The 11,876-nt window shown below is 40.0% G+C and overlaps 1 protein-coding gene across 3 annotated transcripts in view; it reads right to left on the minus strand.

The window, feature by feature from the left end:
* The window catches only part of PDHX (pyruvate dehydrogenase complex component X), a 75,518-nt gene that overhangs the window by 62,663 nt on the left and 979 nt on the right, over positions 1–11,876 (minus strand). Inside the window, exon 1 of one of the 3 annotated variants that reach the window (XM_058527161.1) lies at positions 1,497–1,572. The exons of the other annotated variants lie outside the window; for them this stretch is intronic. The gene's annotated coding sequence lies outside the window, so the exon portion shown is untranslated. Of the gene's footprint in view, positions 1–1,496; positions 1,573–11,876 lie in introns of those variants that run through there. 3 annotated transcript variants of the gene reach the window in all.

An 11,876-nucleotide genomic window follows, 5' to 3' on the forward strand; every position in this document is an offset into this window, starting at 1 on the left:
AATAAAACTTTTTGCTTAGTATATTGCTGCTTTGCCTTCCATACTGAGCACATAAGCAATCTATCAGTGAATTTTACAGCAGTTTCTCTAAGTAATTGCTACATTTCTTCAGATTCACTCTTCCCCTCTTTCTATAGCATAATGCTGTCTTCAACTTCAAATATGGTACACTAATCTAATTCTGATTTCTTGTTTCCTAAAGTATTTCTTTTATCCAAGAGTAAAACACTGATACTTCAGCAAAATGAATTATATCAAAGTTTTAAATTGATGATCTATACACCAATTGTAAAAGGTCTCCAGATTAAAAAAAATAAAAAGATTAATATAAGCAAACTCTTAAAATACAAATGCAGAATGAATTGCTTTGTGGCTAATACGAAGCAGATCTAAGCTCTATTACTCTGACTAAAGTAACTAAGGAAATTCAGCAATTTACACATGGTACTGCTTAAGTGTCATGCTCCAGTCCATTTATACAACTATAATCCAAACACACAAAAACCATGAAATGAAGACAGACCAAATGAAGCAGTAAATTACCCAGCACTTACTTAGTGTGGCTCCCTGTTTCTAACATTAATCTGCTTTTTCTCTATTAGGGAGAGATGCTGCTCATTTAATCACCTCTCTTTCCAATGCAAGAATTCATTAAATAAAATTGAATCTTTAAAATTTCCATTCAAATAAAACAATTCTGCCATCTGCAGGCTGGATGAAATAAAGCCAAATGAAGTACAGGTAATTTAAAAGTCAACACCAGGGCACAATAATACTCACACTACAGTTTTACATACAGGCACCTAAAGTTTTTTTTTTTTTTTTTAAATCAGTGCTTGTCATATGAGTCTTCTTTGTTTAAATAGTTATTTTGGTGTGGTACTGGTGTAAGAATAGATTGAAAATGTCAATGGATAACAACAGAAAATGTATGCACAGTAGTTTGTTTGAAAATAGCATTTACAGGTCTTGGCATGGTAACAAACATATAAAAGATGTCCCACAAACAGTATATGACATAACCCAATTTCCACCTGATTAGCCTGTACACAAAGACTGAAAATATAGCCTCTAAAATGACAATAGTGTTATCTCCAGTTGGTGATATTATTATAAGTGCTTTTTATTTCTTTTGTTTCTTATAAGCTACATTTTAACAATTTTCTACAATAAATTTATCCAATTTCACTCCCTCCCCAAAACTTATCTAACACCAAGTAAAAAATGTGCCTTTGTTTTTCCTATTTTTAGACAAAAACCAAAAAAGACAGGGAGAAAAGGAACAAGAGCACACAATATTGGAAGCAGAGAAGTAAAGAGATGAGTAATAATTGACTAAAGAGACTCTAGAGAGCCAAATCCTAAGCCAGCAGTGGGGAAAGCTGAGATGATCAACCTGGTTGATACACAGAATCCCCCAAAAGCCCAGGAACTGGCAGTACTGAGGAAATGGGGGGCACATTTGGGTGAATGCCTTTAGAGATGCAGTTAGATACCTGGATCCTCTTCGTCAGTCCAGTGCTGGTAACAGCCCCACCCTCATTCAACGGCAGACTGAAGACTGGACTCTGGAGAAGGAAGAGAGGGGACCTTTGGAATGGACGTTCAGCCTACATACCTGGGGATAGACAGACCACTGCAAAAATAAGTTTACTGAGAGATTATCTGATGTGACTGACAATACAGAATATTGTGCTCAGACCCTATCAGATGGCGTGGGATGATTTCGCAATAGCTACAGAGAAAACTAAAGAAAAAATTTAAAAGGCAACAACTTCAGGAAAAGCAAAAAGTAAGAAAGAGAACAATCATAATATGGGACAATATATGACAGTCCTCACTTGTGCATAGTATTGGTTTAGTGTAAACACTGAATATAGATTTAACCAGGCATTGCAATTTAACTACACTGGGAGAGGGGGGGAGGGAACACATGGGGGTGACACTCATCGGAAGTCATCCACAGATAATACATAAAATAGAAATAGGGAGCGGGCAAACACCAGAAGAAAGCTAAGAGACAAAACGTGCTGTTTCTAAGGAGGAAGACCACTGGGGAAGGCGGGAGAGAGGGGTCCGAGACCCCTGTATTTATAAGCCTTTTAGTGTTATTTGAGTATTTAAACTATATGCGTGTATTACTGTGTTAAAACATATATTTTATTATTTAATAAAATGATTTCTTTTTAAAAAAGTTAAGAAGCAGCAGTATACCATCGTGATTTAGATAACAGACACTGGAGCCAAACCGCCTCTGTTCAAATTACAGATGCCTCACTGACACGTTACCTAGTCATTCTGCACCTCGGTTGCCTGTTGCGTAACATACAGAGTTTTGTAAGAATTAAATAAGGTAACACCTGCAAAGTCATTACAACGGGGCCTGGCAAAGAGTAAGTCTGTCTCAAAAATGCTAACTATTTATTATCGATAGGCAGTACAGACAAAAGAGGGTGGAGTCTGAAGGTATCCGGACAGTTGGCTCGATGTGTCACAATATCCCACTTCACAATTCCTTCCTCAAGAAGAGGGATGGATTCACAGGTTCCTTTCACCTTCCCAGACTAAACCTGCAGGGTTCCTTTTTACCCTCTCCTTTACCTAACGCAGCCTCGTTCCCACAGCTCAAGTACAGTAACTCTTGATTGCTGTGGTAAAGGTATGGCACAACTGAAACCCAAACTCGCACTAAAATCACTGGCCAACATTTTGCCCTCAGTGGTGCTGTCATAATGTTCACCACCAAAGCCAAAGGGTACATCAGGCATTCAACAAACGCCTACTGAGCTCCTGCTATCCTAGCCCTAGCGCAACACAAGACCAGCATCCTGACCTCAAAAGGGGTACAGTTTAAACAGGAAGCCAAGATAAATAAACAGGTACTAGAGGGGAGTAGATAAAAGTGCCCTGAGAACACCAAAGAGCTATGAGAGCTGAGATTCTAGATCAGAAACGAAAAAAAAAAAAAAAATCTGTGCCAGTACCACTTCATAATCACTAGAATGGCTAGCATCAAAAACCAGAAAGCAAGTATTAGCAAGAGGTGGAGAAACTGGAACCCTTGTGTGCTGTTGGTGGGAAAGCAACATGGTGCAGCCACTGTGAAAAACAACATGACAGTTCCTCAAAACGTTAAACACAGAATTACCACTTGATCAAGCAATCCCACCTGTGGATATACACCCGAAAGAACCGAAAGCAGGAACTCGAACAGGTATTTGCACACCGTGTTCAGAGATAGCAGCACTGTTCACAACAGCCAAAGGGTGGAAACAACCCAAATGTCCATTGGCAGATGAATGGATAAACAAAATGTGGTACATACACATAATAAAATACGATTCAGCCTTAGCAAGGAATGAAATCCAGATACCTGCAACAACATGAATGAAACCTGAAGACGTTATGCTAAGTGAAATAAGCAAGACGCAAAAAGACAAATATTTTATGATTCCGCTTTTATGAGGTACCTAGAATAGGCAAATTCATAGAGACAGAAAGTAGAACAGTGCTTCCCAGGGGCTGGGAGGAGGAGAAGGGAAAGTTATTGTTTAACGAGTACAGAGTTTCAGTTTGGGAAGATGAAAAGGTTCTGGAGATGGATGGTGATGGTTGCACAAAAGTGAATGTTCTTAATGCCACAGAACTGTACACCCAAAAATAGTTAAAATGATAAATTTTATAATAAAAAAATTTTATTTAAAAAAATCTGTGCTAGGCAAATAAAATAAGGTGAGGGGCACATCACATGCAAATAAACAGAGGTGGGAATCATAGCTTAGTTTAGCTGACAAGCAGAATATAATGAAAATGAAAAGTGCACCACGTAAATTAAAGTATGTTGGGACTAATACCTTATAGTAGCTACAATACTTTATAATACACTTTAATACCTAGCTAATGGGTCTGACGTTATTTAAACAGCATGCAAAGCCACGAAGAAATTTTTGAGCAAGTAAAAGAAATAACTACAATAAAAAACTGAACTTGTTTGTAGTTCCACATATACGGCTATGTTCACAAGTCTACAATTTACGGAAAAAAAACTGCACATGCTTTGAGATGGTCACAACTACAAAGCTAAAATAACGGCATTTTAAGTACAAAGTGAAGATACCCATGAATGTGTTAACTGTTCTCCTTTCCTCACTTAGACCGTGTGACCTGAGAGACTGAAAAGGCATCTAGGAACCAGATCCTTCTAAATGTCTGGGCTTCATCCCAACAGTGGTAGTGAGAAATGGAAGGGTTTTAAGCCAGGGAGTAGGCACTTCTGGAAGATCTTTTCACAGCACAGGTGTGGAGTGGAGAAGGAAAGAGACAAGAAGACCTGTTTGTTCATTTATTCAACAAGTATTTATTCAGTGCCTACGAGGTGCTAGCTAGGTGTTCTTCTAGGGGTTGGAGATATCAAAAGTAAAGAAAAACATAAAAATCCTGACTTTCATGGAGCTTACATTCTAAAGAGGGGAGACAGAAAATAAACAATACGCGACGTCTAGGGGTGATGCGGACTAAGAAAAGAAAGGAAGGTAGGGGACCACTCTGCAGTAGAGGAGCTATTTTATCAGTTGATCAGAAGAGACCTCCTCTGATAAAGCGAACAGAGCTGAATGGGGGAAGCAACACAAATCTCTGACAGGACAGCCTTCTAAATAGGGGAAAGAGCAAGCACAAAGAATGAGCATGTGCTTCCTATGTTCAAAACACACCAAGGGAGCCAGCATGCTGGAGTGGAGTGAGCAAGTGAGTGAGTGAGGAGTGGCATAGTAAGAGCTGAGGTCAGAGAGGTGGAGGATTCCTATCATATTGGGCCTTGTAACCAGAGTAACCACTTCAGATTTTATTCTGAGTTTAATGCGAAGCTCTTCGAGGGTTTTCAGCAGAGGAGTGGCATGATCTGATTTATCATTTAAAAGAAGCACTCTGCAAGTTGCATGGAGACAGTCTGTACTGGGCCAAGGGTGGTGGGAGGGGCATCTATTGGGACACTGCTGCAATAATCTAGATTAAAGGTGGTGGTAGCTTGGACCAGTCTAGTTGGTAGCAGTAGAAGCGGTAAGGAGAGGTCAGATTACATTTATAAGGTAGAGCCAACAAGAATTTCTGATAGACTGGATGTGGCATATGAAAGTCAGAGTCAAGGATGACTCGAGTTAGGAGTACACGTGAAAAAACAAAACTCAAAATTAGATGCCATAGGTCCAAAAAGAAAATCATTCTTCCCAGAAAAGTGCCCCAAGAGCCTTATAAACTACATAGATTTGATTCCTATTCACCTATTCAAACGTAGACAGAAAAATTCCACTGAAAATCAGGTCAGTTATAATCTGTGCTTACTCTTGTGTAAGGCACTGACCTAGGGATGCAATCCAGGGAAACTACACGTGAGTCTTCCAAGTGTAGAAATTATATTTGCTCTCTTCCCCTCCCTTAGCATGATAACTACCATATATACACAATCCAGTACTTGACAGTATAAAGTGCAATGACTGATGGGTGTGAGTCAGGAGGACAGGGGCGGTATCTCCCATTTGCCCTTCCAGATCTACTGTCAATCTGCCCCCACACTACTGTATGGGCTACATCACAGGCTTCCTTGTGCGCTGGTCTCCAGTAGGGTTCAGCCAATGGGCCACATAAGCAGGAGACTGAAGAGAGAGAAGAGAGTGAGGTCAGGGTATTTATTTCCTCAGCTGCCTCCCCATGAAGTCACCTGGGGCTGGCTGGATCCTTTAACCGAGGGGCACAGCTTCATCAGATGTCCTCCCACAGGCTCCCTCCTTTCCAGTTCTGGTAATTGCTTCCTTCCCACGCCTCGTCAGGCCTAGGGGTGGTGACAGCACCTTGCTCTAAACAGCCCCTTAATACAGCACCCTGAATTCACAAAAATGGTCACTTATTAACCTCTCCTCAAATTACTCTTTTTAAGAGTGTCATCTCTTCCCTGCCAGGACCCTATAGAAAGACTCCGGAGGGTGGCACTTCAGTAATGAGAAAGATTTCAAACCACAAGGAAAGTTATTCCATTTGAAGGAACAATATGAGCAAAAGAAAGGAAAGTACAGATGTTGAGGGAAAGATGAGTGGTCTGATAAGCCTAAATGCACAAGTAAATTAACCCAAACCCAGATCTGAATCAAGATTTCCAAATTACTGGCTTTGTTGTAGTCACTTATGTCAATGTAGCCACTAGTCATTTGCTTACAGTTGGAACCCCTACATTAAAACATATCTTTCTTGTTCTCAGATATGGTAAGTATCCTTGCAAAGTAGCACAACTATTTTATGTAGGAAATGATCAAAATGTGTATAGAAATAGGCTGGAGACTATGTAGTATTTATAGATAAATTACAGGGAGATCTACAAGTTCCCTGGAATCACATACAAAATTGAGGATATATGCATTTTTCTGAAGAAGTGGTATAGCTTTTACCAGTTTTCAAATAGATAAGTGCCCCTCTAAAAACCAGTGCTAGTAGATTCCCAAGGAAGCTCCCCTGAATTATAAATCAGCCAACCTTAATTCTTCCCTAGAAAAGTTTCATGTAATTGAAATTCATGTAAGTCCTTGATTGCAGAAAGGTACTGAGTAGATCATTGGTTTACGGAATCTGTTGATCCTTTCACACACTTAGTGTCCAATGGTACATTTGTAAGGGCTGGCTGAAGTGCTAGGTAGTCTATGGCTGCAGAACTATTTCCTCTGAGTGAGACAAACCAAACACTTCAGAAGAGGTTTCAGCTTACAACACTGGTCTTCTAAGTATTAAAGTATAAAATTAAGACTCTACATGAATCTCAGTTTATTTTGCAATCTTGGAACAACGGCAAAAAGAAATCACTACTCCACTTAAGAGTCTAGCAAAAGAATGAACACGTGCATAATAGTTTGGGGATTTACACATTTTGCTGTAAAAAGCAAATGAAGTTCAAGACAACAATAAGGCATATTTAAGAGTACATCATCTTAGAAACTTACAGATGGGGGATATTAACATGTTATAACTCTCTTAAATGGTCCTGCCACCCTTTATACACAGTCTAGATTTTTAGTATCTTAAATTGTTCTAAAATGATGTAATAACATTACTGTCACTGTCACTGAAATACTATTTCACAATGTAAACATTAGTAAACCATGTCTCACTTCATGAAACAAAAAAAAGCAGAGGGGTAAAACAGAATATACACATGGCGAACAAAACTTCAGCAAGCTGACACTGCTATGCTGACGTCTATAGCCAAGCTATCACACTGAGGTAGATGGCGGTTAAGGTTAAGGAAACAGGCTTTGGTTGTCAGGCAGACCTGGGCTGAAATTGGAGTTCTATCTCGAGCACAGCATTAGCTGCTGCGAATGCTAAATGAGTTAATTCACGTCAAGTGCTGAGAAGGGTGCATAGTACACAGTAAGGTCTCAATAAATGCTACTCATTATTCCCAAACCCACTCCTCCAACTTCTTTCTTGCTGGCAGAGCCCTAATTTTGTTAGCTGTATACCTTTCTTGTGAATACATGCTCTGAGTGAGTGACCTCATTACCTCGTGTCTCAGTCTGTTCAGACTGCTATAACAAATGCCTGAGACTGGTGGCTTATAAACAACACTGACTTCTCCCAGTCTGGAGGCTAGGAAGTCCAAGATCATGATGCTGGCAGGTTTGGTGTGGTGGCTGATGAGGGCCCACTCCCCAGTTCATAGACAATGCCTTCTCGCTGTGTCCTCCCATGGTGGAAGGGGCTAGGGAGCTTTGCAGGGTCTCTTTTATAAGGGCACTAATCCCATTCATGAGGGCTCCCATCATGACCTAAGCACCTCCCAAAGGCCCCCACTTCCTAATAGCAAAACAGTGGGCATTAGGTTGCAACATATGAATTGGGGGGGGGGGCACACAAATATTCAGTCTATAGTACCAAGCCCCTTGATTAGTCCAAGTCAATTCATTCTAAAATATCCAACAAGAAAGGACCTCTTTTCTTCCTCTGGATACTAGTATAGTATGTGCATAGTTCCAAAGCAGTCATCCACTTACTCACTAACCTTGGCCACACAGTAATCTTCACTGAGTCTCTATTTCTTCACCTGTAAAACACAACTAACCCTTGCAGGCTTCTTATGATGATCAGAAGTAATGCAAGTAAAGAATCCAAAACGAAGCCTGACAAATACTCAGTGCTCAAAATGTGATGGCTACTTGGAATGTCCCACTTTCATACACAGAACGAAATGTTTTAAAGCAATGCAAATATGTACTAAGTACTTCCTGATAATCCAAATCGTACTAGTTTCTCACGCAGCTGCTTCTACTAAGATCTCATTTATCTCCTTCCATGGCCACACATCTCAACTACTGAGGAGCCTAGATCTGTTTTGCTTAGGTGATCATACATTTTGCTTAGTCATTACTTATCCTAGAAACAATTAAAATGAAGAAGCACTTCACCACTGTCTTAGTTTAATCAGACTGTCGTAGTAACAGACATGCCAATCACTGATTCCCAACTGATACTTCCTTTTCAAAGAAGACGTCCAAACTGCAGGCTTTGAAGGAATCAGCCCTGTGTGCCCTAAACCACAACTGACCCACACTGGGTCATCAGCTTCCCTATCCAGGGAACCTGGAACTAGGTCACAGAAATGACGGTGCACACTCGAACTAAACTGAAAGAGCATGGAGCATAAGGGCCTGAATCAGCATGAAGGCAAGGCAAGCTGACATTACAGAGAGAGAAAAGCCATGAGTAGGCAGACTGGCAAGTCTGCGGAGAAAAGCAAATCAGAGAAAGAGAGAAGACAGACAATGGGAGCCCTAGAAGAAATGGATGGAATCGTCATGGTTCCCCCATGGCCCAAGTAGCCAGCCCTTCATCTACGTGGTGGTGTACTCCTCTAATAATTCCTATTTTTGCTTCAGCTGGTCTACGTATTCCTGTCTCCAAAGTTAACGGAGAATTCAAAGAACGGGATCAGTCTCATCAGTATCGGTGTAGAAGGATTTGATAAGCACCAGGCCTAAAATGGTATCCACGTTTTGGCAGAAATACCATACCATCAACTCCTATCAAAGAAGTTGCCTCCTTGTTATAGAACTGCTGTCAAAAATGTAGATGCCTACAGGGAATAGGAGGAGAGAGAAGTGGGCTAGCAGCATCTTAAAGTTTCTCTTTAGATCCAGACATGCTTTATTTTCATATTAAATCTACAGGAATTTTCTTCCTTTACATACATACCCACAATATCTGCTCTCTCCCATTTTTCCTGGTCTATCTCTTGTTTTCTGCTTTCCATAAAGACAAGGGTATAAGAAAAGAATGACAACTAGAGGTGATGACAAATACCAAGGGACATTCAGCCTTGTTGACTGAGAGGTAACAGAGAGTAGAGGGGACAGTAGTAAATTAGAAGAATTTCCTACCTAAAGATAATAATCATTCCTCAGTCTCAACCAACTGTCACCATATAGGCCCTAACTTTAAATTTTCAAGAGAAGACAAAAATCTAGATTTTTATGTGCAGTTCCTAGTTTTAAATGTTGTCAATAAATGTAATTTTCTTCTAACATGATGTAGAGTCAGTTCACTGGCTGTCAACTTGCAATCCTACTATAGACCTCTGTGTCCTTTTATAAATTCCTCGATTATAGACCTCTGTGTCCTTTTATAAATTCCTCGATTTTTCGCTTCCCTAGATATGTTTATTTAACATCTACATGCACAAGGTCTGTGGTTATATAACAGGCAAAGCACTACAAAGATTGAACCTCAACTATTTTTCCACCTAAATGTCATTTTAAATTCAAGATGTTATTTCTCAGAGACAACTTAAAATCATATTATCAATTAACATCTTATTATTAATTAAATTCCAAACCATGCCATTTACTCTGAGAGAGTAGCAACGGAAACTCTTCCAAGTTAACTGCCTCGGGTAGGCTGATAAACTGTTTACAAATGCTATGTCACTTATGTAAATATCCCATCTGGCCTCTGGGCCTTTAAATCTGCTATTCTTTCAGCCTGGAAGGGCTGTCACCCCTAGGAAGCCTTCTTATGTAGTCCCTTATCATCCTAAGTTTACCCCACAGAGCTCACTGCACACAGCACAGAAATCAGCCCTTAATGTTGATCTCCCCAGGCAGACTATTAATACCTTAAGGATAAGGCCTATACAGGATTCAGTATTGTGGCTCCAGAAGGTAAATGTGACTAAATGGGTCCTGGGCCAGAATACAGAGCATATGTTCTGTTCAGTAGGTCAACTACCTCCCAAGCAGGCCACCGTATGCCTAACAATGAATGCTCCTTTTTTCACTCAGTATCAGTAGAATGGTGAACAACAGTCTCTGCCCTCGCAATAAACGCTTCAGTGGAAAGAATGAAACAAGTTAGGGACTTGTTAAACATAGACACAAATTATATATATATATTTTTTTTTTTTTCTTCTTTTCATTGCATTAATATTATGCTGTGTGGCTTTGGGAGATCTACTTAATTTCTCTGGGCCTTAGTACTTTTGTACAGTAAAATGCAGATAATGCCAACTTTACTAGGTTGTTGTGAGGAGTAAGGTGTTCCAGGAAGCGCTAAGCACATGGCATATGTCATAGCTCATTAAAATGCTGCCAACAAACACCTCCTAAGGAAACCAAAACTCCAAGTGTACTCCCAACGGACAGATTTTTAAATCCTGGATAGACATGTGAAAGAGGAAATAGTTCAATAATTGTACTTAATTCATATAGTCTGTAGATTACCAAATAATTGCTTAGTTTTATGAAACTACACTTTCTACCAAGCTCAGAGAAAAACAAACAAACACGGTATAAATCTATGCTTTGTAAAACAAACAGTTCAAGGATTGCCATGTGTATTTGGCATGGCAAAACAAAAACCTGTCGGTGAAAAGTCAGGCAAATTTTGACTCAGTATTAGGAAAAAAATCCAAAATTTCCAAATAACTTAGAGCTAGCCAACAACATAGTCAGCTTCTGTGGTAGGCAGAATAATGCCCCCTGCCCTTCTAAGACATCTAGTCCTAACATCCAGAAGCTGTGAATACGTTATGCTACACGGCAAAGGGGAATCCAGGCTGAAGAAGGAATTAAGGTTACTAAACAGCTGATCTTGAGATGGGGCGAGCATCCTGAATTATCCAGGTGGGCCCAATGTAATCACAAGGGTCCTTCTAACTGAAAGAGGGAGGCACTGGGAAACTATGACAGCTTCCTTGGGATGTAGTGTCCTCTCCCTTACAAATGACGTTCGAGCAGAGTTAGAAAAGTTGTTCATGGTGTGTGTGGGGGTGGGTAAAATGTCATGATGCATCAGATAAAGATTGCCTAAGTGAGTTTCTAAAGGCAAAAGTCCTTACATTACGTGTAAGGAAAATCCCAGAGAAGTTCTAGAGCATTCAAAGATTCTCAAAAGGATCTGTTTTACAATCAAGGTTAAGAACACTTTTCCTAGATTATTCGCAACACTGAGCTTTTACTATTCCGTGATTTTCTAAGACAGTGAGTCTCAAAGGGTAGCCCACCAAACACCAACATAAAATATCAAAACTCACCTAAGGTAGTTTGTAAAATGCAGATTGCTGAGCTCCACCCCAGACAGAATCTCTGAGAACTGTAGGAAAGTGCAATATTTAACAAACTTGGGGGAGAAAGGACAGGGAATTCCCTACACAGATAAAAAACCACTGCTCCAAGGAGTATTTTATGAAACATTAAGCTGAAGAAACTGAAATAAATTGTTCCCATTGCCGAATCTTTAAAAATCTCAGTGCACTCATCCTACCGTGTGGCTGCAACTTTTTTTTTTTCCTGAGCCTCAGGCAGCTTAGAATATGTAGACAATGCCGACTGCACCTAATT

The sequence above is a fragment of the Diceros bicornis genome, chromosome 31 (assembly GCF_020826845.1).
Source record: "Diceros bicornis minor isolate mBicDic1 chromosome 31, mDicBic1.mat.cur, whole genome shotgun sequence".
Taxonomy (NCBI): domain Eukaryota; kingdom Metazoa; phylum Chordata; class Mammalia; order Perissodactyla; family Rhinocerotidae; genus Diceros; species Diceros bicornis.